The sequence below is a fragment of the Triturus cristatus genome, chromosome 7, assembly GCF_964204655.1.
Source record: "Triturus cristatus chromosome 7, aTriCri1.1, whole genome shotgun sequence".
NCBI lineage: Eukaryota > Metazoa > Chordata > Amphibia > Caudata > Salamandridae > Triturus > Triturus cristatus.
The window spans coordinates 199,091,225-199,118,902 of NC_140590.1; the positions used below are offsets into that span (position 1 = coordinate 199,091,225).

General features: G+C 44.3%; 1 protein-coding gene across 3 annotated transcripts in view; it reads right to left on the reverse strand.

Moving 5' to 3' along the window:
• The window catches only part of LOC146809210 (putative methyltransferase DDB_G0268948), a 530,358-nt gene that overhangs the window by 241,139 nt on the left and 261,541 nt on the right, over nt 1-27,678 (reverse strand). The window lies entirely within an intron of this gene.

Here is a 27,678-nt window from a genome sequence, read left to right on the forward strand (position 1 = left end):
CAGCTACCTCTCGCTGATGTGCATCCGTGGTCGCCGCTCTTTCCGCCTGTGTCCGCTCCATGTTCTCCATGATCCTCTGCATGTGTCTCAACTCCCGGTAGACATCGCTGGAGCCACTCTGACTAGACAGTTGTCCCTGTCTTTGAGTCAGTTCTCCAGCAATGTCAGCCATGGATCATGGGTGGGTGTCCGCTAAGGACTGTGTTTGGTCCCTGATGGGACTTAGACACCCACCTATGGCATCTAGTTTGGCTGCCATGCAGTCGAACCCCACCCGCACCTGCTCAGCCATCTTCTCCTGGCACCCAACACACGGCATTGGAAGGTCATGTGTTGTTTGTGGGGGTCCTGGAAGGCAGCCGTGGTGGTGGGTGCTGCCTGCTGTGTGGTCGGTGCAGGGGGTGGAGTCTCATCGATGCAGCTGGGCTGCCCTGCTCCTGGAGGTGAGTTGACGTAGCTGTCCATGAACTCTTTGAGGGCTTCGGTGTCGAACATGTGGAGGTCCTCTTCGTCAACAGAGAAGAGAGGTTCGATCTGCTCAGCAGGAGGTGTTGGTTTTACCCCTGCAATGTGAAGGGGAGGTGCAGTTTAACATTGTGTTCACATGTATGTTGACGCAATGTACATGTTTACATACAGACTGCATGACAATATACATTGTGACTGTTTGGGAGGAGCTGCCTATTTGATGCGGGACAGTGGACATTTCGACATCACGGATGTGTGTTTGTACTTGTACATTATCAACTCACATTTCTCTTCTATGCCAAATGTGATTGGCTAGTTTCTAAAGACTAGCAACCCCAGTTGTGTCCCCTGTTCTGTTTTGGACGTGTTGCGGTTTGTACCACATTGTTGTCAATGTTGATGGGCTCTGCATGTTAGGTGTGTGTGCTGCATTTTAGGAGAGTCGCCCCTGCAGCTCTGATTTTGCTGCGCTTTATCCCTTTCATTAATGTGCCTTTGACATCTGTGCTTCTACAGTGCTGAGATGTTGCAGACTTGGGTACATTGGTCTCTTGGTGGGTGTTGGGGGTCTGGGGCATGGTTTGTCTGCAGCAGTGTTGTTGATGTCAGGGGTTGTTTGTGCATGTGGATGTGTTAGAGTGTGACCTGCTCCTGCTCCTTTATGGATGTGGTCCACACTCAGCCATCTCAGTGTCGTGGCGTGCAACATTTCATGCTCTGTTGACTGCAGAAATGCTATTCATCACTTGCATTGTCAGTGTTTCTCACAGACACGCCACATTGCTGGGTTTGAAACATGTGCATATGTTGGTTGTGAGATTGGTGGTGTGTTGGACGGGCCACCTCTGGGTATATAGTGGACGGGGGCCTACTTGTTGTTCCTAGGTGTGCTGCAGTGTGCCAAGGGGATCAGGGACATGCTCCAGAGACATTGTGGGTGTGCAGTGTGCTCTACTTAATTGTGCATGTGTGCCATTGTGCCCATCTCCCCCGTCCCCCCAGTCCCTGGTCTTTACTCACCCTTTTGCTGTTGTGTCAGGTCCTGTTGAGCAGTGTCCTGTCCCCAACTCCTGCCACCGTCTCTCCACTGATGACTGTGGACACCATATTCTCTATCTCATCCGGCTCCTCCTGTCGTGCAGGACTCCACTTCCAGTCTGCATTGCTGCCTTCTGGTTGTTTGCGAGTTTCTGCTTGGTTTTGCACTTCACATCATTCTTGCGCCTCTTGACCTCTTCCATTGTCCTCTTCACCACTCCGACTGCATTCACCTTGTCCACGATGGACTGCCATATCCCATTTTTTGTTGCCAATGACACAGTGGAGGTGATGAACAGTAGTTGATGGTGTTCTATCACCTCTGTTATGAGGATCTTGTTTTCCTGTGGACTGAACCGCCTCTTCCTCTTCTTCTTGTCCTTGCCTTTCCCTGACCCCGAGGTCCCGGCCTGGGCCTTCGGGGGGCTTGTGGGGTTCTGGTTGTCCTCTGTACTTGCTCCAGCTTCCTCCATTGTGCTTAGCAGTTGTTTTGATTTTGTTTGTATTTTTTATTTTTACTGATTGTTCCCACCTGATGTTTTGTTTGTGAATTGCAGGCCTGGCGCTGCTTAACACTGAATTTTGTATCGCGGTTGGGCCCATCATAACTTTTTTCACGTTGGTGTTTAGATTTTTATCGCCATCTCGGTGACTTTATCGCAGACATTTGATGCGTTATCAGGAGACTATCGCATGTTAGCCCTGTGTTGTGAATAGGACGTTAACACAGAGTTATTCTCCCGCGATAGACGGCAATATGAGATATTGCGTTAATCGATTTTGGCAATGATTATCGCACGTTCTTGAGAATATCCCCAGAGTGTCATCTGTTGCAGATGAAAACACCAATCAAGACCCATGGCATGGACCGTACACACGAAGGGGCAATCTTACAAGGTGATTCTAAATCCCCTTCGCCTAATAGGAAAAAAGCCTGGGAATGTGGTCCTTGGATCAATCACAAGGTAGTGGTAAGCCCTTTCTTGATGGTTTACGCAGTTTAGTTGATATGTCAGCCATTCTCGCCTTACTCCTTGTGAAAGGTGCAGGCAATTTGTGTTAATGTGAGTGTACAATTGATACATCAAGTGATTGTTGATGCTGACACATATGTGAAAAGCTTGATGCAAAAGTTTGGCAAAAAAAAGTGAAATTACTATTGAATACCTGGTCTGCCATTTGACAAATGTTTTGAAATGTACAAATGTGCAAATTCCTTTTTATCATGCTGGTGCAATGTGTGTTGTGCTGTGCAGCTCATAAATAAATCTACAAATGCTATTGATTTTGTGTGTGCAAAAAGGTGACACTCCCAGCACATATACAGTATTACCCTCAATGTAGACAATCATGCACAATGGTGCAAGGGTGCCTGCTTTGGCAACATTCCTACAAATTTAGGGGGTTATTTACAAGCCACTTGTACGGCCTGTGTGTCACTTTGCTTCTTTTTTTTCCTCCACACCTGCGTACATTGCAGACACCCCCTTAAGCTGTTCCTGTAGTATGTGCAGCAATGGGGTAGCTTGGCCCATAGTACAGTCCTCCTTGCTGACCTCACATTTGAAGAGCTAGAAAGGAAGTAGCCTTTCTGTCAGGCATTTAACTAAGCCCTAGTGGTCCATCTCAATGGTCATGCCTTTCACAGCAGCATCCCCTCTGTGCATGACATATTCACTGTTGGTCTGTACTGCTCAAACAGATGTTCAAACATTTAATAAGTTGAGTTCTAACGTGTTGGCACCTCCTGGATGAGTGCTTTAACTGGCCCTCTATGCTCACATTGAATGATACTCAGCTGCTTCCTGGCTTTAAAAGAATGGCTGAAATGTGTGCAGATTCTTCTGCAGGTGGTCAGTAAGTTGCTGACTCGGTCTTCTTTTTTCAGAAAGTCTTGAACCATAATGTTAATGCAGTGCGCCAAACACACGACCCTGAAATAGCCACCATTGGACATGGCCCTAACTATATTACTGCCATTGTCCGTGGTAACAAAACCGATGTTAAGCCCTCTTGGGTGCAGCCATTTAAGGATCTTGCCATTAAGCTCTTCCAAAATGTTTGCAGCAGTCTGAGATTTCTCCATGGCGAACAAGGCTACAGTTGCATTAAAAATCTCAGCAGTGTCAACACCTGCAGATATCTTTCTCCCTTAACCCCCCACAAAAGAGATCAGTGTGCAGTGATGCACATGTAATCAGTGGCTTGGCAAATGGTCCACATGTCTGTTATCAGGTGGGTAGTGTGAACAGCACTCTGCTGCAAAACTTGTCCAAGCAATTCCAACACGGCGTGATGTAGTGCTGGAACAGCAACTCTGGCAAAATTGGACCGGCTGGGAACCTTCCATTTTGGGCAGATGGCTGTCACAAATTCAAGAAAACCCACCCCTTCCACAAAAGAAAAAAGGAAGAGGTCCAGTGCTAACATTTTAGCCAGCTTTGCATTGTAAAAACATGCCGTTGGGTGGTTGCGTTCATACTGCCCCTCCGACCTAAACATGCTGAGAATGGAAGGCTGGATTTGTTTGCTTTTCTGGTACCACTGATGCGGGTGACTTCTTGGAACCAGATGTTGTTAAGCTCAACGCCGCACATTTTTTCATTGCGGTACTCTCTCGCCTTAGTGTCTCAGCCTAACTCTTATTCTTGTGCCACTGAGATGTTGCTGAGGCTGATGAGAATGTGGGCAGTACCACTGCACTGCTGGAGACAGGGCTACTTTGTGTTCCAGAGAAAATATCTCCTTGTTCACCTTCCACTGCGATCATCCCTTCTACTTCTTCATCACCACCAACAGCAAACAGTGCAGTTTTTTGGCCTATAAGGTGCGCCTCCCACTGTATCAAGTGTTGTTTTTACAGATGGTTGTTTGGCCTCCGGTACCATAGTTTGTACCAAGCTTACCCCAACTAACACCTTGTCCACAAATGGAGCTTATAGCAACGTTCTCCTCCTTACCGCTAAAGAAAATTAGTCTCAAACTGGGGAGGTGAACATTGTGGTGCTGCTGGAGGTGCCACTTGCAATGCCAGATGAACTGGAAGGTCGGTGTGATGGAGTTTGACTGTGTGCAGGTGCAGTATTTACTTCTACTGAGGTAGTTGTGCTGGATGTAGGTCGCTGCCGGGCCTTTGCAAATGCAAATATGGAAGCTGCAGGTGGTGTAGGTGGTATCTGTGTTTGTGGTATCGGTGCCACATCCCTCACAGCAATTTGGGTTGGGGTAATATTGTCGGTGTCCATTGGGGCAGGACTAATGTCCATGATGACTGGCTCGTCATCATCCTCCTCTTCTACATCTACCTCCATAACGCTAAGGCTTTCTGGAACCTTCCTTTTCCCTTGCCTTCTCTCGTGGCATGTCTCACTATCACACTGAGGTTGTGGCATCCAATTGCCATCTAGATCATCAGAAGGGGGGCTTGCAGAAGAGCTCGATGGACCAACCCTCCTTGTCCTTGCTGGAGATCTGGAAGACAATGGATCTTCTGAAGGAGTGGCTTGCTCTTCTTCCTCTACAGGAAGCTCTGTCTCCTGAACTGTCCCTAATTGGGAGGAACAACTATTGTGGGCGGTGGTTGTGGCAGTTGTTGTCCACTTATCTGAGTTTCCTACGTTGATTGGGTACTACGATACTACGATAAGTCAATTTCAACATCACTGCTCGTCGGCGTTGTCGTGATTAGACTGGATGCCTAGGTGACAGAGATGGGCTTGGGTCTAGGTTTAACAGATGGGTCCACTGATGCGGGGGTGCTTCTCCGAGCTTGCTCCCTTGACACTGCTGCTGCAGGCACAGTTTTTTGTTTCCCAAAAAACATCTTGGGCGGCACACCAGTCTTGGTAAATGGCAGTTCCTTCTCATTGGCAACTTTCTTGGTACTGGAGGACCAGGTACCTTTTTTTGGGGCCATCTTCACCAGATGTCAGCAGCACTCAGTGGCACAAGTTGAAGAGATGTCTGTCTGTGGTCACAATTCATTTGACGTTGTGCACAGCAGGACTTCTGTCCGGCAGTACAACTGGTGATGATGACACATCAGTGAAACATGGCATTTGTTGTTGTGGATCAATTCCTACTAGTACAAACAAATTTAGTAATATGTAACTTAGTGTGCGGTCAAACTTGTTAGTGTTATTATTAACATTGTTACATTTTATTAACTCAGTTTAGTTATTAAAAAAACATAACAACAGTGTAGCCATTTGTGAGACTTTGACAAGGGCTTTCATGGTGTACTGTGAACAGCCAGGAAGGACAGGAATGAAAGAAAAATACAAATGTAATGGAATCTGTTTGGCATTGTGCATCACGTGGGATGCAGCATTCGAGGAGCTGCAGCTGGCAATGGGGATAGAAGCAGTTAGCCAAGAGGAACAAAGCAAAGACATTCAGGCCTATGGCAAAAGCAGCACACTAACTAGTACTCCCACCACAAAATGGCCACCAGCCACATGGTCACTTACAGTCACAACAAGCAGGAGACCTGTAAAACAATGAACTCAAGCAGGGCCCATATGGCCAGACAAAAGAAGCATGCTAAACAAAACAGCTTTAATGCAACAATGCAAAAACGAAAAACCAGAGGCCTAAAAAAGGTTTGCAAGTTACACAACAAACACACCACACACATGCAACAACGGCATCTATTGAACACACACAAAAAAAGTGAAATGCCCCCAAAAAATAAATTTTGCTATTCAATCCAATGCCACCCGGGCCCTAAACGATGTTTAAATTCAACAGACACCACAGAAACAGTTATTTGATGCACCTATTAGTAGCTCTGGGCCTACTGGCTGAAAGGCCTATAGTATTGGCAGACTACTGGGCTAGAGAATAAAATAAATATTGCAAATTAATTATTTTAAACATTTGGAGAAAATGCAGTGAACTGTGCAACATGTTTCCTTTATAAAAGATGTAAAATTACTTACAAATAAACAACTAGGCCCCTACTGAACTACAGGCCACCCATCATAATACATGTTTTAAAAGCAATGACAAGTACCAAAAAGATGTAGTTGCAATGCCTCAATCAAACAAATAACAACAATTTTCCAACTTACTTGTGAAATCTCAGATTCAAAAGTTCTAAAATCCAATGATATATAATGCAGCAGCCACAAAAAGTGATCCTTCCAGCTCCAAACCCAAATGAAAAGTGAATAGGAGATGGACAAAGCACTGGGAGGAGCCAGCTGGACAGGAACAGGAAGTTGGAGACTCTGGGGCACTTCCTTCCTGTTAAAAAAAAGCACAAAACGTACAGCCAAATGTCGATCTGAGGAGCTTTGGAAATCAGAATCACCGTTTCGAGAAGGTTTGTTGCTGCTCGAGAGAGATTCTTCTCCAGAATGCAAATTCTGCATGTTCGGGATTGTGATCTTCGCAAAACTTACATTGGAAGTCCGATGGCGTTCCCGAATGACGGGTTCGCGATTGCACAATCTCGTGGGAACGTGCAGCCGGCTACCAATTCTTGTGGCGTTTGCAAACAGATGGGGAATCTCGTCGGCGATCGCAGGCATACTGGTAAGTCGCTCCCCTGCACGCAAAAACGCATTTTGAGATCGCGAACACAAAAAAACCTCCGCTACCCTGCGGCGCATTGGGTTTTCAGTAACTCCGCATTCTATGCAGAATGCGGAGTTGCCAAAAATCCACAAACTCCGCGAGCAGAGCAGATTTTACCGCTCGTGCTTAGTATAGATAGAAAATGCACGCGTACATTTGAGATGCTGACTCTGAAACCTGTGCCATTCATCTTACCACTGTGTGGGCCACACACAGCAACAGCACAATGCAAAGGATGTGCATCACATACTGTTCTATCAGCTGAACCTCATAATTTAATGGAAATCATAAGATGTTATGGAAAACAATTGATAACAACACTGAGAGCCATAATAAACTAGAAAACATATATCATGGTCTCGGAACAGCTTCCACAAAATGTATGTTCTATGGCTCACCATGATACATTCATGTAGTCATGTGATCCATGACCTGAAATTAGTGCTGTGATCAGACAGGGCCACAGCGTGTTGATGACAAAGTTGTTATTTGCAAGCCATTTACACCGCGTGTACGGCCATTTCCCACCTTTACAATGTTATGCACTGGTGGCGCAAGTGGCTTTGTAAGAAGCAGAGATGTGCTCTGTGGTGCAACAATGATGCCACATCTCATGAATGCCACTACTTATGTTTACTTACATGCAGCACGCCATGTAGTACTAGCATGGTGAACTGCCCATGGGTTGATGATGTAGGGATACATGCCCCTACCAGGAAAACAATATCCTTTGGTATTGGGTACATTGTTCACTCAACAACACATCATATTTGTACAACAATCCAGACTAGTGCATCGTGTACACACACTGGTCCTCTGTGGAAACACTTTTTGTTGACAGCTAATTAGGCCTCATGCTGATGCCCCAAGGAAACATTTGTGAGTCTCACACAGTCAGGACTCCGAAGCCATTTCCTGACTAGAAGATGTGCATCGATGGCAGCAACACACAATCAAATCTTGTCCTTAACACTGCACAATGATCAAATCATGACATGCCACAAGGCAGACTGACAATCCTAAACATCTGTTGCATACTAATTGGACCACTCTATTTCCGTACATTGAAAGTGCTTGATTGATCCAATGTTTCATTACGAAAACATCTGAGATTTGATGGATATACCAGATCTTACGGTTTGAATTGTAAAGTTGGTCCCATCTTATCTTGCAAAATTATTTTAACATAGATTTCAATGATGCACCTAGGCTCCTGGATGAATTTTGCTTCGTTGTACTCCGGGTAATTACATTTACTTACTGCAAAACTCTGTTGAATTCCCTGGATTTACCCGGCCCGGCAGACTCAGACATTGCACCCCCACTGCAAACTCCGCCCACCCTCCCATTAAACAACTGGACACTCCCCACCCCTCCCACGTAGTGAGGCCTGTTGTTAGACTACCTTCCTCTCAAAACTTTATTCTGCTAATGCTGCTGACTCCACTTGGCTTCCGATACTCCAGTCAAATTGACAATAGGCACTGCATTATGCATTGCCGGCTGCAATACACCATGTGCAATACAGTGCCTCTTGTTAGTTGAACTTGACCAGTGTAAGCCAAGTGGAGACAGAAGCTGGATCTTGAGAACTATTTTTTGGTAGGTACAGAAATATACAATTTTGTCACCTCGGCCAGAAACCGGTCCTAGGAAGTTTGTTTCCGGTCCAGGCAAGACATGGCTTGGCAGTTCAGGCTGGACTGTTCCCATGAGGCACAGGGTCAGACTGATTTGCATATGGCCATGTCTGAACTGGGGTGGCAGAGTGGGCTAAAGAACGGTGATGGATTAAACCCAGATCAGTTGACTGGGGGTGAGTACTTGCAATGTTCAACACTCCGTCCATCATTTCCTTTGGTTTTTACCTTGGCCATCATCATCATCACAATAATTGAGAAATTATACTCAATGGTAGCGTTGGGGTCCTCAAATGAGTCCTCCTCCTCTAGCGTATATGGCTGTGGTCCACCTAGGCAACATGAACAGATGTGCAATATCTGTGAATGCTGGATATATTTACGGCGTATGCATTGGGCACAAAACATAATCATAACACATGCAGGTAAATCACAGACCATGTAACTCATTTTCAATAAAGTACTTCAATGTGGCGCCACTGTGTCAATACTGTGACACGTCCACAGCACCAACTTCTACGAGTTAAACAATGACGTGTTGCATCCATGGGATCTTGCCTTTGCTGGGACAGAATCATCAGACATGCCCTGAGGCAGGCACACTTGCCCAATGGTGCAAGAATGTCTGCATCATGAAGATGATTGTTTATGTGCACAAATGGACAACTTCTTGCACATGAACCATAGTTGATTGACTAGCAACATATTTGCAGCAGGATGCATCATGCATCATAAGTTCTGCCAACAAATGACAAATGAGTACATTTGTCCCCAAATTTCCGACATATGTCACCCAAGGGGAGGCATGCAGTGGGATGCCTTACCATTATGTTGCACTTCAAAAACTTCAAGAAATGCTTGATGGTCCAAGGGTGCTGAGTGGGAACACACACAGCAACACCTATGGAACAGGCCTGTGATGTAAAAGTGCCTGACAAATTTGTGCAATATTTACATGGGCAGTGAGTGCCACACCTGTCATCTTCACATATCACTGCTGAAATGGTGACACTAGATGCTTTTTTGGTGCTTCACACAAAGTGATCTACCCTCGACACTGGGGGCTTGTGAATGAGCAACTATATCATGTACATTTTATTTACTGTTGGTTGTGTTTCAGACATATGGAACAATGAGCTCTCAACATGCAAAATTACTTTTGGAAATCATGTTGTATTTTCTCAGAGACCTTTGCGTCACCAGTGCTTCTGATTTAATTACGGAGGGAGCAATGTATTGCGTTGCAGTAGACCTGTAAATAAGCCATATGTGTTCTTAGCTATTGAATTACCAATTGGGCCACTGACTTCCAGTCCAAGATGGTCCAGCAAGTCACCCTCTTTGCCCACGCCATCCTGCCAGCGGTGTTTCAATTGGTGGACTGTTCAATCCACATCATATATCCGGGCCATGTGGTGCTGGACCTTAGACCACCTCTGATGCCGTTCAGTTGGGGAGTAACTCTTTCTCACTCTGCCTCTTGTGCTAATCAGTCAGGGCAGGAAATGATAAATGAGCCACAGTTGGCCCCCAAACTGTCTGTGAGACAGGTTTTTTGACCTGCCAAACATGTTAAATGAAACTTAATGCTACATAAATTAAACTTACCTAATAAAAATTAAAATCCCACCCTTATAACTAACCTACACCTATCTACCGCAAATGAGCACTCACACCCCATAAAACAACAATTTAGACAACACAAAGACTTTTGTTGTAGGGATTCTGCGTATGCACAGAACTATGCGCAGGAAACCAGAACCTTAGAGAATTGTGGTGTACCAGAAACTCCCCTCAGAACTAAGAACCCCTTATCCGACTAGCTTAGTGTCACATTCGTTATCCGAGATTTAGCTCGGCGGTCCCAATGTATAGACAACCCAGAACAAGCGACTTAGTTATTCTCAGGAATGGTGGGAACCCGAAATACCCGTTTGCACATATATATTAGTCCACAACAGAATAACTAAGACACAGTAAAGTTTAAAGAATTTATTCATAAACCTCGAGTCCTGTTATACAATACTTTGGCTAACATAAGTAGACAAATGGTTAAGATCATTACCATTAACATTGTTACAATACCATAGAATATAAAAGGAGCGATCATATTATAATGACAGTGGAAAATAACCACCCTCCTTTCTCTAGTTACTAATAAAATATTATTAGACTATTAGAAGGTCTCATAGGCTTGCATAGGGGACCCCATACCGTATAGATCAGCTCAGGTGTATCACATCACAGGATCAGCTCAGTGTTCTCTGCAACAGCTCTTCTATCGAATGCCCTAACAATATGCTGCGCTGTGTTATTAAAGCCCTCGACTTTCTGGTATTTGCAGCTGCGTGCATGTTGTGACTAAACAGTGGTACGATCACCCTGAACATAATCAGCCGGCACCGTCTAGTGTCCTAGAACAGTTCTTTACTCGATGTACAGACCAAGGGCACTAGCAACTGTTAAGGATGTATAAATAACATTCACTTGAGACAAGAGCGAGTCTGCATTTCTCAAAGTAATAACATGTAACAACAGTTTCGGGTGCAAAGGCAGCAAAAGCAACAAGATGGTCCTCCAACAGCTAACGTGATTAAGCTAACTTAGCACTGTAAATAGGGAGTGGCCTAAAACCACGTGACATCCCCCTTTGATCGAACCACGGTATAACCAGGGGCGAATATTTTTACAGAACGCAGAGTTCAAGATCAATGATGCAGACTAAAGAGCTTGAAATGAGAGTTCAGAAAAATGAGAGGAAGAGAAAAAAATGTAAAAACACAATCCATCGTCCATAGAAGCCAACGATTGTTTGTGAAAAGATGGCAAAAAAAAAAAAAAACTTTATTCGACTCGCCATCAGGCAGTCAATGTAGGAAAGTGTAAGCAGCATACGCAGCTGCGGCTTCCAGTAGAAAATCATTTGAGTCATCCGCAAAATTGTCGGACATCCAGTTCAGCAAAGAAAAAGAACACACGTGTTCCACAGGGAAATGAGCATCAAGCACTCCACGTGGACAAGAAGCAGGCATCTCGATGTAACTTCGTGCCAGGAAGTCAACTGCTGCTTTCTCGATATCCCATAATCCAAGGACTCCATGCGCCGCACCCAAGGCCATAAACCCGACTCCAGAACAGTCAAACTCATGAACCACTAGGGGATACATCAGTCGATCAAAATCCAGATCAGGTGACACCAAGTTTGACAGACACATATCCAGAGCCCATTGGAACGGACATTCGAGACAGTGAAAGACAGGCTGTACACAAGTGAAAAACGGGAATCGGAAGGACAATCCATAAGCGACACTCAAGGTAGCCAGTGGCAGAGTTCCATAAGATTCCCACATCCGGCTACGCAGATGGAACATGCTGGATCCGTGGTCGAGTAGCGCAAGTCGTGCAGCCATAGCGTAGTGCGCAGACCAACAGGAGTATGCCAGCAATTAATGCGAGTATCAGAGGAAACCCTCCGAAGACCCCAGAAAAAATAGAATGAAAAATAGCTGGTATTACACCAAAGATAGACTGGAAAGACATCACAAGGCCAGAGCCTACAATTTTAAAAAAGTGCACCAGACCAGTCGTAGAAGAAGCATTGAAGATAGTGTGTATTAGTGTGCCAAAATGTAGGGGGAGGTCAGTATTCAAAAGCGCTTGAACTTCCGTGCGAGTGTTCGCAACTTGAAGGAGAAATGTTTCTCGTGACGAAGTCAACGCAACCTCCTTTTGAGACAAAAGAGCCCTTATTCTGCTCATCCTATTGAACTCTGCTTTCAAGGTTGGAATCGTCGGCCAGATGGATATATCCAGTCGGCCTTGCGGGGGTGGGAAAAGCACGTTATTACAGCAAACTACTCTTCGTGAAACTGAAACAATATAGGGAATTCCTGCTAACATCCCACAGCAAGCCTCACTATTTAGAAGCAGATAACTACCATTAGCAAGCAGCGTAAATGACGGCGTTATAACTGGCACAGGAATGCCCTTCAAAACGCAAGCTAAATTAGGGGCATTCATATTACACGATCCATGTAATTGGATATGTCTACATACTACAGAATGATCAGGAGCAGACGTACACTCCTCACCCTTCAAATAAACTTCTTTGCCGTCTCTCTCACAGCGATATGTAAATGGGAGAGACCAGACTTCATGCAAGAAGGCAGAACCAAGTTTTTCAAATCTGCCTAAGGCATAATGTTTCATGCACGAACTAAACTTATACATAGAAATTGGTAAAGTTACCATTCCATGTACGAGCCACACTGCATAATCCGACTCAGCAACAGAAAAAGGCAAAGGTTCTAATTTTTCTATATGCAGTAGCGAATATGTAGCATCTTTCATGGACATGAATTGTTGTTTTGCTGACAGATTAAATGGGCGGAATAAAGACGAAATATTCATGTAATCCCATGGTACTTTCCCCGCCTTTAACGTCTGCAAAGTCCAAGCAAATTGCATAATCGATCGCAATTGATTTTGACCATGATATAAAACCGACACATCGTCTTGGACAATATCTACAACAGATGAAACAATGTTATCTAATGTATATATTCTTGAAGATAAGGTATTAATACTATTATCTATTACTGCCAACACTTTTTCCATATTGGCTTGGTCAATAGCACGGAGTCTGGAGGCAGCCTCAATCTGGGACAACTTCCATACTTCGTTGTAAACAGCATACACCCCTCTTTTGGATCTTCCCAATGCTGGACCTTTAACAAAATCATTCAAATCAATTTTTTCATGTAAACGTGACAAGTGAATTTTAACAGAATCTAATGTGGAATGTTGCAACCATGACTGGCACAATTTACCTACCGAGTAAGTAGTGACAGTGTGTGAGGACAGAAAACGTGGGTCTACTCTATCCTGTATGTACCCGGGAATTAACCCCAAAAATCTACGTTGACAGGTATCCGAACTTTTCTGCCATATTAACCAACCTGCAGGGTCTAATGCACTAATATTGAAGGTGGAATTAGAAACTAAAGACTGCAACATAGTAAGGGACAGATCTGTGTGATTTTCCCAACCAGGATAAGCTCTCAGATCCGGGATCGAGGGGGAATTTAATTTTTTAGAGATAGCCAATCCAAAACAGGTTGTCTGAAAAATAGTAGAATTTAAAAATAACATGTGGTTTGGGATGAGGCAGGCACGATGTAAAGCTTCTGTACCTTGTACTTGCCAAGATTTAGTTCCCCAGACCGACTTGAGATCAATATTATGTTTCCAAACGTCATACCCTCCAATTGCAAAATCGTCCATAAAGGACTTGGAAAACAATAATCTAGTGTGGGTCAAACGCACCTTTGAAACAGGTGCGTCCTTAAGCTTAAAATAAAAAGAAGCATTATTGGATACACTGAAATCTGAAAAATATGAAAACTTTCCGACCATTGTGTTTGAACTACCAACCTTCGGGGCAGGGCAATGTTCCCACTGCGTAAAATTGACTAAACTACGAAATGTGGTTGCCCTATGAAGAAAATGTGTGCCATAATGTTGATAACAAAACTGTTCTGCATAGTTTTCATTATTCAAATACAAATCCTCAGTATCAAATGCGGCATAGTATTTTAAATCAGAAAACAGTGTCTCTATAGCTTTAACATCCCAATCGTCAGATCGAATGTCTTGCTTAACCACATCACCCATAGAAACACGATATACAGATGGCACATTTATCACTTCCGTGGGCCCATGAATTTGAAATTTAACTGCATCCCATGCTATTCCATCATGAACAGGCCAGGCGGTGATGTTCACAAAGGTCTGGTCCCTCTTCATGATGTGCGACGATGAATGTGGGGCCAAAGTTCCATTAATTAATCTAATTGTAGAACGTTCATTCAGGTAGTGTCCATTTATCAACCTAAAAAACACTACCACAAAACCAATGGACATGAATAAAAAAATGCAAATGAGCACCAGCCAGATGTAAATCCAGGGGGGAACCAAAAATTGTCTCTTGAACCAGGCAAAAAATTTAGAAAATTTGGAAGGGGCAGTGGAAGTCAATGATTCAGTTCCAAAGGAAGAATTAGACTGGACAATGTCAGTTGAATGCAAAAGGGGCAATGGGACATCAGTAGGATATGAATATTCAGCATCATCAGGTAAAGCACCATCCGCAGGTGAAACAGCAGAATCAGAAAGTACTTGCATTTCAATGGCAACCTCAGGTACTACGTCAGATGGTCGCACCACAACAGCACTGCGCATCATTGAAGGGCAAGAAACTGAAGGTGTCAGACTATGGAGTATCGGCCACCCTGTGTAGCTTGACATTGTCAACCGAAATGTACCTGTTGTCTCTGTGACCAGGAAGTGGAGGCAAAACAATTGTGCGGGTACCCTCAACTCCAAGCACCGGCACTGGTGCACGATAAGAGGGTCCAAACTCCTTCTTCTTCTCCACCTTTTCACGGACCAGATCACCAACTCGGGGTAGCCAGCCGACTATCGGAATCTGAAGTCCAGCCTCGGTCGCAGAAGATACGTGCTCTTTTGCTAGAGTGTCTCTTGTTTCTTGAAGATTCTGTAAGACAGTACAGTGGTCATCTAAGTCAAAAGGCGCGGCTGCCGCCGCCATGTCGAGACCTTCAAGGTCAGGGACAAACATTCGAACTCCGAAGAGCATCATGTACGGGGTCCTCCCACCTAGAGACCTTCTAGGGAGATTATTAAGTGCACGCTGGACGTCATACAAATGGGATAGCCAGTTTTTACCAGTACCTAACACCCGGGCCGTCAATGATTGCTTTAGGTCACGGTTCATTCGTTCCACAACACTATTGCCCTCAGGCCGATATGGAGACGAAAATTTGACTTGGACCCCCAAACTTCTCATAGCTTCTTTGTCAGCTTTAGAGGCGAACGCAGGGCCCTGATCAGAGTGAAGGGTGCCACATGCAAAACTCCCTATAAAGACACGCAATGCTTTGATGACAGTCCTGGCGTCAGCACTCCTGTGTGGCCACACCCAAAGAAAACGTGTGCACGAATCTACTGCAACCAAGATATACTTGTACGCAGTGTCCGAGGAAAAAGGACCGCAGTGATCTAAATAAACACACGCTAGTGGTTGATTAGAAATGTGCAGCTGCGTTTGTGGTGGACGTGCCACCGTAGACGGCTTTATTTGTTGGCAAATTCCACAATTGAGGACATAAGTCCGTGTATGTTTGTACAAACCGTACCACCAATAACGCTGTTGCAACAGTGACACAGTTGCGGACACTCCGGCGTGTGCTGACGCAACACCCTCGTGCGCAGCTTGTACCAATGCAGGTCTGCTGTCCGAATTGGGAATAACCCTATCCCCAACATCATTAATCCTCACTAACGGGACGTTATCAGGACTTAAGTGATAATGGTATCGAGAAGGGAAACCTCTAGGGAAGTTTTCCCCAGTCTCTGAAGCAGCAATAGCTGCCAAGATGTCATCATCGATCTTACTTTTGGATCTTGTAACTGCTGCTACTAAGTATGTTGCCACTGCTGTTTTAGCTGCCTCGTCAGCCAAACTGTTACCGACAGCATGGACACCAACTCGTTGGTGACCAAAAGTGTGAATAACACTCACAAGGGGTAGACTGCATTTCAGTTCAGACACCCTAGCCCAAAGCGTTTTATGCTTTATTGTGCCACCTTTCGAATCACGAAATCCATTCGCAATCCAAAACATCAGATTGTCGTTGTAAGATTGTACACAATAGTAAGAATCACTCACTATAAGAGTTGTGACTTTATAATCAGCAAACTCCAGTGCAAGCACCAGAGCTCTAAGCTCCGCCAATTGTGCGGTACAATCACCCAAAGTCTGCGTATGCACCGCATCCTGAACGAATTCACCATTCACGAAAGTACCAACAACAATTGCGCAAGCCGCTGAATAAGCGTGCCTTGATCCAGTTGCGGGTTGCGCGGACCCGTCAGTGTATATGACACAATGGAACTCCTCCAACGGGCGCAATGTAAGTGGAGCCGGATGAACTAATTCATACTCCAAACTCTCCTGAGTCTGAAGTCCTGCGTCAAAAATGTATTCGACATCAGGTGAGGCTAAGGAGGTTGCCCATTGTATCCACCGTGAATGCAAAGCTTTAGAATTCGGCACACTTGCTTTAGTGACTGCCTCTAGGGCAGGAAATGGTGTCACCATCATCATGCGTTTCCCCTGTGATAGCGCTCGTTCTTTCAGGATTGCCATCTGAACCGCCGTCAAAACTTTTTCGACAGTGGAGAAACGCATTTCAGCCGAAGTATATAAATGAGATTTGTAAGCAATGGGGACAGTGTCGCCTTCATTGTATGTTTAGTACGTGAACCCCTCAGCACCCGGCACAATTCTAATGACCAGGTTTTTGTGGTTATCACGAGTTTGTAAATATATCGCAGTAAGAAGATCAGACTGCAAAGAGTGCAATGCAGCCGAATGCTCTGGCAGCCAGCAAGATTTGGTAAAAGTAGGTTGCACCAAGGCATATAGTGTCTTGATACGCTGGGCATATTCAGGAATGTAGGTACGACCGAAATTCAGAAAGCCCAGCAACGATTGAAGTTGTTTCAGTGTCGTAGGGATACGAAGGCGTGCGCATTTCTCAAGGAACTGCGGAGCCAAGCCTCGGCCCTCATTGTTGAGTTCGTACCCCAAGAATAAAACTGTGTACTCGGCAATGTGGGACTTCTTAAAGTTAAACTTGTAACCAAAGTCCGCAAACATACAAATTATGTTGTCCACGCGAGCAAGGTGTGGAAGCAACTCGTCGTCTGTCAAGTAGATGTCATCAACGTACGAGTGTGCCTCCGGGTCTACTATCTCTAAGAGAGAGACCACACGGGCAGCAAATACTCCAGGACTATTTTTATAGCCCATTGGGAGCCTTTTGAACACTTTTTGTTTACCACCCGAAGTAAAAGCGGTCCACTCATAACTATGAGGGGATATGTTATGGCAATAAAAACCATTGGACAAGTCGAGTGTGGTTTTGAACCTTTTTCTCACAAGACTATCAACGAGAGCCGAACTATGGGTATTTTGCACCGCACAATTCCGGCAGTGCGAGTTTAAGTGCCGGTAATCCAAAACTAGGCGGTACGATCCGTCAGGCTTCGTTACAGTGAATAAAGGATTATTCATGGATGACACACACGTTTCAATTACACCCTGATATTCCAGTTGTTCAAGGATAGCCGCGACGTGAGACCTAGCCTCACGTCGCATAGGGTATTGGGGTTGTGGCTGGGGGTCGGACCGCAATGGAAATTCGTGGAGGGTAGAACTTTTATCCCACCCCACCTGATTACGATACAACGCAGGTGCAAGCACCCGCGCCCACTCCTCGGCTAACTTCTCAGACTCCTCCTTGGGCACTACGTGTCCAAAAGAAGGAAGAATAACTTCTTCCCCCCTTGGAGCATTTAGAACGAAAGCCGGGGGCCAATCTTTCTCCGCCAAAAGTATATCATAGGTGGTCGTTAGATTATCCCAAAATACCGCGTTAATTTTTCGTTGTATGTCACCCTCAATATTTAGAACTACGTCAAATAATCTCTCAGGGGGGGCTACGTGAGTATCAGCAGTTTCTACTGTTACATAGATTTTAGTTGCTGTCGCCTCCAGAAATGGACGCAGTGCTCCCCGCACTACTGTAACTTCCGCCGCGCTGTCTAGCAGCGTCAAAGCCCATTTCATGTTCAGAAGTTGCGTCCGCACCATCTGAGGCATACTTCGCTGAGATAGCAGCAACTTTCTTTTTCTGAAACGGAGGACGCGGACGTGCAGAATCCTCCTGCTTGCCTTTTACGTCCGCTTGTCAAGGTTGGTCACGTCCTTGAGCACTCCTGCCTCCCCCGCGGTCTCCTCCAACAAAGTGTGAAGCCGCCGATTCCTGTGAAGAACGAGGAGAGCGCTGGTCAGGAACCTGAAACCTATCAGGTGACTTAATACGAGAACGATCACGCAAATCATAAGTGCGTTCAACATACGCCTGAACTGGGGACGCGGGACGAGTCTCCTGTTTCTGTTGCTGTTTATCTTGTTTTTTATTTCTCCAATTTTGTTTTGGAAAGTTGGGTTTATCGTCTTTTGTAGACGAACTCACTTTAGTATGCTGTACTACATCAGGAATCTTGATGACGGGTTTCACGCCTAGGGCACTACGTCCAACCATCCTATAGGCCTTTGCAATAACTTTTGCAAACTCCCTCGGCTTATCTTCATCCGCAATAAGCGCCATCATGTTTCCCACTTGAAACTGCATGGCATCTCCTTTGAGATTTCCCATGATCATGGAACATACTACATCGAAGCTGTCGATAAGCCGCATTCCCAACTCAATAGCTGCTTCCGCCCCATGGTCCTCCTGGACTTTTTTGATAACGGAAGGTAGTACCGACATAGACGTAGTGCCGAAGCACTTCGAATAGGTCGCTGCAAAGACCTTGCCCCAATTGTCACAATCGACAATGTCTGGGACTAGTTCTTTTGGCAAAGTAATAGTGAGTATCCTGTGTTTATCCACAGGACTAGTGTTAGGAAACACGGCTTCTAGTTGATCGAATTTCTCTGCAAGCCAATAAGGATACTCATCCTTATTCTGGGGGCGCTTGCCAACAACCGCGTTTACCATTACAGGACTGATCACAACCGCATGATGGTGATCAGCCCCGTGTCCCGCAACTGCAGGTGCCCCCACCTGTACAGTGCGCGACACATACTGCACTAACGCCCTATGGACCGTAATCAGGGTCGTGTGCAGTACACGTAAGCTATCCACTCCTACCGTCAGGTAGCGTGGATGAGGTGTATGTCCGGCCAGCACCGGCCAAGTAGCTCTTTCAATAGACAAAGGACCCAGTCTCGCCGGGGTGACCGTGTGGGGGAGGGCGCCATTAAACCAAATAGTGTGTTGCCAGGTAGAAATAGGAATTTCTAATGCCATATATGGGGTATAATGTAGAGGCACCTGAGTAGCAGTGTATTTGTGGAACGTTTTATCAACGTCTTCCACAGCCTCAAAGGTAACCCAAGAGTAAAACAACTCATAAGGGTAAGTAGCACTTGCACTCACGACAAATACCACTGCCATCCCGTCATCGGGCACCCCATACGTCCTTAAATGAGCACGCAGAGACACCCTACTATGAGCAGGAATTTCTACCGCCATAAGGACTTAAAATAAAAGATACAACGAGATCTTTAGTAGCACTTGGGCTTATATTAGTTTAACCTTTTTTATTATCAAGCTTGAAAGAACCTATAGCCTAAAACCTAGGTAGGTTAAGCCGTCACTCCCGTTATCCGGAAACCAGAGTGAGGGCGTTGTGGACTAATAAAAAGCACTACTAGGGCATCTCAGATATTAAGACCAAACGTTAGGTGCGCCATGTTGTAGGGATTCTGCGTATGCACAGAACTATGCGCAGGAAACCAGAACCTTAGAGAATTGTGGTGTACCAGAAACTCCCCTCAGAACTAAGAACCCCTTATCCGACTAGCTTAGTGTCACATTCGTTATCCGAGATTTAGCTCGGCGGTCCCAATGTATAGACAACCCAGAACAAGCGACTTAGTTATTCTCAGGAATGGTGGGAACCCGAAATACCCGTTTGCACATATATATTAGTCCACAACAGAATAACTAAGACACAGTAAAGTTTAAAGAATTTATTCATAAACCTCGAGTCCTGTTATACAATACTTTGGCTAACATAAGTAGACAAATGGTTAAGATCATTACCATTAACATTGTTACAATACCATAGAATATAAAAGGAGCGATCATATTATAATGACAGTGGAAAATAACCACCCTCCTTTCTCTAGTTACTAATAAAATATTATTAGACTATTAGAAGGTCTCATAGGCTTGCATAGGGGACCCCATACCGTATAGATCAGCTCAGGTGTATCACATCACAGGATCAGCTCAGTATTCTCTGCAACAGCTCTTCTATCGAATGCCCTAACAATATGCCCTCGACTTTCTGGTATTTGCAGCTGCGTGCATGTTGTGACTAAACAGTGGTACGATCACCCTGAACATAATCAGCCGGCACCGTCTAGTGTCCTAGAACAGTTCTTTACTCGATGTACAGACCAAGGGCACTAGCAACTGTTAAGGATGTATAAATAACATTCACTTGAGACAAGAGCGAGTCTGCATTTCTCAAAGTAATAACATGTAACAACAGTTTCGGGTGCAAAGGCAGCAAAAGCAACAAGATGGTCCTCCAACAGCTAACGTGATTAAGCTAACTTAGCACTGTAAATAGGGAGTGGCCTAAAACCACGTGACACTTTTAATTTGACAATTCACAAATATTTAAAGTTCATAAAAAACTGACAAAACACAGTACAAGGTCAAAAAACTAGCACAGCAATCCACAACAGCCTCCTCCACCATGCAAACTCCTAGGACTAGTAAGTGAAAGAGAAGGTAACTGTGTACTTCCTGATTTTCAGCATGGCTAAGTCATTACATAATTTCCTGTATGACTGTGACACGTTTTTATGTTTTGCGTCATATTACAAATGAAGCATCAGAAGTTTGACACAATTGCCATTTACAGTTCACATCTGCATGCATGCCGTTTCTCTGTGTTGCCTGGGTTTCAACTTTGCTGCATTAGGCTACATGCGGTAACAGGCATCCGTACATGAGATGCAACCCCTTTTTTCATTTTGCGTCAATAATCGCCAAGATGCGACCCGTTTTTAATTTTGCGTCAATTTTTGGCAAGATGCGACCTATTTTGTTCGTCAAAGTGACTCAACCCTGATTTATGTATGTGCAAGTGATGCCTCATGTAATGCCCATGAAGGGTTTCTTTTCAACATAATGCATGTTTTTGCAGTGTGGTGGTCATTTTTGTTTCAGACCTTCACGTAGATCATGAGATATGTGTCCATGCTTTTTTTGACATTGAAATGTTGGGATGTTTGTGGTACTTTTACAGTCATATTTTGCAAAACAGGTGCATCACGTTGCATCACACATCAGCAGCACTACCTGCAGGACAATTCGTACCGTGTCACAGCCAGGCACCCTGCGTGGCTTCACATATGCGTGTGTATATTCCCACCTCGCACGCAAATCTTAGCATGTTGGGGGGACATGGATGTTGGTGTGGCTTTTCCATTCTACACACATGTGCACTATTGCAATTTCCACAAATATGGGCAATCTTACATGCATATCTGCATTCAACTGGTACACAACACCGGCGTTGATGTCACAAGCCACAATGAGGTGACATTTGTGTTTTTTGGACACATACTTTTTCTCTCTTTAAATGTGTGCAGCATTAGACATCCCACATGTTTAGGGTGATCTGCCTAAATGTTTTTATTTCCGGCATGAAGGTGCCCCTTTCTGCAGTGATGCATGTCATGTACCCCGCCCAGCCATCCTTATACCATGGTGCAAGTGTGCTTCTGCCAACACATGCCAGCAGTTTGTGTGCATGCACAGAGTACACCACAGAGAACAACATGTGTTAGCAAATACGTCGCTTATCTGTGCCTCATTGATGACCCAGCTTAACTCTGCAAATGTCCTTGCAGAAACATATGGTATTGCTTTAGCGTTCACAGGGTCAGTTGTGGACAGTATTTACACTTCACCTGGGAGATGTTCATGTTTGTGATGTGACACATCACATTGTTGCATACTATGCACTGTTGCGGATGTTACGATATTGCCTATTGGCATAATGCGTGACTACATGTGTAGGTTTAATGTGAATGCCTCTCATGATCAAATTTGAAAGTCACTGCTTGAGGTAGTTTGACTTGCTAGTGAAGACTGATATATGTAGCCAGTTGGATGTGGCGGTGCACGTATACCAATCTGTGTGCCACATATAGATTTTGATAGACTGATGAATGTACATGTTTTATTTGTAGCAATGGGGTGCACACACAATCAGATGCATCACCTTATTTTTTCATGTTGGTGTATGTGTGAGTCAAATCCATATATACACACATGTTACATACACAGATCATTTGATTGATTCATGACATCAGATGTTACATGTCACGAGAGCAATTCACATTTGCTGCAGTTGTATCGTATGACCTGTATACAAAATGGACACAAAGGCAAATCTTTAATGTGTATTTGGAAGTTTGTGACTTTAGTGCATATTGGTACAAATGTTGAATAGCAGCATCGTGTGAAAAATTGAGTGACAATGTGAGTGCGACGTCTTATCCGAGCAGCAGTGTTGAGTATGGCTCATCCTTCTGCTTCTCATTCATCATCATCATCATTATCCATTTGTTCAGCGGGCTGTTACTCTTCATCCCAGGGCACATTTGTTTTGACACATATATTATGTAGTATTGCACATACAATGATAATCTTGCAGGCCATTTCTGGTGAATACAATAGCCTTCCACCTGATAAATCCAGGGACCGAAACCTGGATTTGAGCATGCTGAAGCTTCTTTCTATGATATTTCTTGTGCAGCAATGTGCATGGCTGTATGCCTTTTATGGATCAGTCTGTGGATTGCCAAATGGTGTCATCAACCACTTCTGTTGGCCATATACTTGATCAGCTGTAAGTGGAAAGTAAGATAAATGTGTTACCTTTTGTGACAATTGAGCAGGGGCAGCTCCTCCACATGGGCGGGGGAGCGTCACCCCACTGCTTTCTCGCAGTGTGAGGAACTGAAACATAAAAAGGCATTATCAATACCATTTTATGTTTCGGCTTCTCGCACTGTGAGAAAGCAGAAGGGTTGTGTTGGGGGCAGGTGGGTGGGCGGTACTGCTCCAGGGGAGGAGTGGCTTGCCTACATAGAGAAAATGGCCTCCCCATAGACACCATTGCGGTCAGCATCCCAGCCAATCACAAAGCTGCATTGCAGTGTTGAGATCGGCTTAGAGGAGGGGAGGGAGGCTGCCTGATTCCTGTGTGGAGCAGAGACACACAGGACGACGCGGACCAGACCGGAACGTGCTGCAAAGGTAAGTTAATTTTTTTAATGTATTTAAAATTAAACCCCACCACCCTGCGTGAATCCCTCCCTGCTCCGTTCACCTGCGAGTCATGCCGGCCACGACTGTATTTGAGTATACATGGCATGTGGTGTACGTCATGTTTGCTAACATTGTAAGTGGGATTACTGTTTCGGAAAATTAGATGTTGTGTTTAACAGTGAGTTTCCCATTGTTTGTGAAGCGTCTAACTTCACTTGTTGTCTATCAATTGATGGACATGACAGGGGATGGTGCTTAGCAGTGAATGATTTGTTGACTGAAAGGTGTGAGGTCTAGCAATGTGTAAGTGATGCCTGTGTACTTATTATGTTTGATGCACAATTTCCCAGATTGTGCATGGCACATCTAGGCCCATTTCACTATGGAAGTGCTGCAAATGATTTGTCTTATTCTTTGTGACTGCCCCTTCGTTGTCACACATTCGGATGACATGGCCCTGCACAGGCACCCTTGTACCATGGTGCTCTAAAGCCTGCATCATGTGTATATTGTTTTTGAACATGAAGGGACACCTTAATGCACGTACACTTTCCATTTACCTGAATTCCTATTTCCATACATGCTTTAGAATGCATACACATTGAAATAGGTACATTGAATTTGATGAGATGTGTGCATATATCGACAGTGTGACGTAATATACACTACATGGCTTTGCAGGGTATTCAGTTGCATTGCCAGCCTGTATCTTTTTGCTCTTTCTGATGTGCGTCAGGATACATGGTTGCTTTGTAAAGGTACCCACAGCAACAATCATATAACACAACTTACACACATAGCCTTGCGTGAAAGTGACAGTATTAGCTGGCAAACGTAAAGCCACACATGTTGAACTCATGTGTCCATGTAATAGTGGACCAGAAGGCTACACCCACCATGCATCACACATTGTGTTGTACCAGCTGCACATGGAGCTCATACAGAATCAGACTAGACTTGTGAACACAGGTCCCCGACAAGAGAAGCTATGACATGTCGCATATGGCTGACACTGACTTATGCTGCCATGATGGAAGAACATTAAATTAATGTGCATATCAGCTTTCATAAATTAGGTCCATATTTCAGTATGCATGTGGTTTACTAAATACATTTTTGATATTTGTTTCTTGTTCCATTATAGACAGTTGCTGTGACTAGGCACACACACATTCAAGGTGATATCTGTGTTAGCAAAGAGACACCCCTTCATGCATCATTATGGCTCATCATTGCAGACACACTGACAGTGCCACATCTCTGAGGTGCTAAAATGTTTTTGCAAATGATGTGAACTTTTGGTACTCAGCTCTTGGGCCTATGGTACTGTGAAGGCATTGGGTCAAGGGAGTTCATCGTTAGCATGTGTTCATACACTCCATTCAATGTTGAATAATTCGCCTTCGGACAGCAACTTTGCCTTGTGGGCACATGTGCATTCATCATTTAATGAGGTGAGTTACATGCATCTTTGCCCACAACTGTAATCACACTGTGCCCTGTGGACATACTTAGGGGTAGATGGTGCTATGGCACCGACAGAGCACTTTCTGTTATGCTGCCATGGGTGTATTTACTTTTGACTGTATGTTATGTGAATATAATGTATATGTGGGTTAGCCTTTTCACAATCACTTATTGTGTCATTCTTACATGAGGGCACGTAATGTCCCAGATGGACAAATATTCTTACAGAGTATTGGTATGTGTTAATTGTTTCCTGCTTACCTACAAGTAGCCCATTGCCATATTGTCCATTTTGGAAATGATCATTGATGATGCTGTTTCTGTAGATATATGAATCATGCACACTCCCAGGATATTTGTCCAGTACATTGGTAAATAGTCCCCGATGGTCCACAATGGCCTGGCTATTGATGGAGCGTGTGTGCTTCCTATTGCGGTATAGGTGTGAAGTTGCTACAGGTGGTACCTGTTGGACATGCATGCAGGACATTGCACCAAGTACATGTGGGAAGCTGGCGATGGCAAAGAAGCCTTGTTTAATGTCCATCTGCTGTTGTTGTGTTTTGGGGAAATGGATGTGCTGTGGTGAGAGCTGAATAATGGCATCCAAGACAGAAGGGAGGAAGGTGGAGAAAGATGCCTGTGAGACACCTGCCACTCGCGCTGCTGTTGCTTGGAAAGATCCTGAGGCCAACATGTGTAACACCGCCTGAAGCTTTGTCTGCGGGGGAACGTTGCAGAGCCTGTCATTTGGTGGCTGTAGCCATGGTGAGATCTGACGCAGCACGGTCACAATGGACGCCGCCTTGATGCAATACATTTTGATGACTTGTTCATCCCGGAGCCGAATGAGAGTGGTTCTTTGCGGGTAGATGGCCTTCCTTCTCCTGTGCTGTCTTTGTGGAGATGGTGGAGGGTAAGGTTGTGATATTTGCTCTGGTGATGGTTGTCATCTCCTTGGTCCATCTCCCAACTGCAGGATTAAGAGGACCATGCTGCCTGATATGCTGCAAGACTGCTCGGCTGGTCTTGTCTTCTATTTATATGGTTCTTGCGTCATTTCCTGACCGTGGGTTTATGAGGCGTAGGCCTGCGAGCGCAATTTCAAAGATGCGTGATGCAGCCAAAAGATGCGTCACTGTAGGGAATGTTTGTAATTATACATGCATCAGTATTGCATTGGATTTAACATTGGCACGCCTACCTTACATATTTTACTACTTACGCAATGCAACAGATTATCGCGCAATTCCATTCCATTGCATGTCTGTCTTCCGTGACGCATCTGCATAGATGAGTCACTTTGTAAATTTGGAGTAAAAAAAACACTGATGCATCACAAAAAATTATGCACCAGTGGCACAAGGGGTTGTAAATCTGCCTCTTAGGATCTCGCTATCTGTAGATTAATATCATTTTCTACTAAATGAGCCCAATGCTTAAAATAAACATCTCTATTTTCATAACATATTTGGTGTAATTATGTCAGCCTGTTTTTCTTATATTAAAATTCATCTTTTGGAATTGGCCTGAGACTCCTAAATTCTTCTGCCCTCTTAGCACAATTAGTACACAATTTTCATTAAGCTATTAGTTAACAAAACGTCCCTTGGACCACTGCCTGATCCCATAAATATATTACGTAATTTTTATGTTTTTTTTAAAACACATCCTGTTTTCTATTAAAGAAAATGGGCTGTATTTTTTTTATTATTTAGGAGCAATCACAGACAATGTGGTCTGCTGATCCCAGGAGACCACCATGCAAGCAGAAGCCGATGCATATTAATAAGATCTGTTGAATTGCGACCGATAAGTATTCATTTTTTTGTGAACCGACCTACTAGTATATAAGTCTGTTTGCAAAACACTAATGCACTAAGTAGAAGTAAACTGCCACCTCTTCTACCGAATGCATTTTTATTCATTTCATTTAAGAAATCAAATTGAGATTCATTATTTCTTGCAATTTGGGATATCTCAAATGGAATGTTTGTACATGAGTGCTATAAGGGCAATACAGATTTGCAATAAACAGAGATGGTTAAATTAAAAATCCTAAAACCGCTGAAACTTCCAGTGACTTTAATGTCTACAGTGGACCCCTCATGACCTTGTACACATCACAGTGGACATCACTTTAGGAATCCATCATTATTGTGTTGCACATGTCATTACAACAGTTACTAAATATAGCCTTTCTCTTCTACAGCCACAAAATGACCTTACAATTTTTTTTGGTATAGCATCAATGGAGCCTATTGACAAAGGCAATTTGAAAAGTCAGACTCGTGCAGTGCTTTTACACAATACTACACCCCCTTATGACGTGTCTCTAAAACACCTATAAGGAGTCTCATCATGTACAATCTGTACAAACAGAAAATGACTTACCTCTTGTACTTTCAGTAATGGAGAGTTGGACATTTCAGTACAGGTTAACAAAGGTATGTAAGAGATGTAAGTGTGGT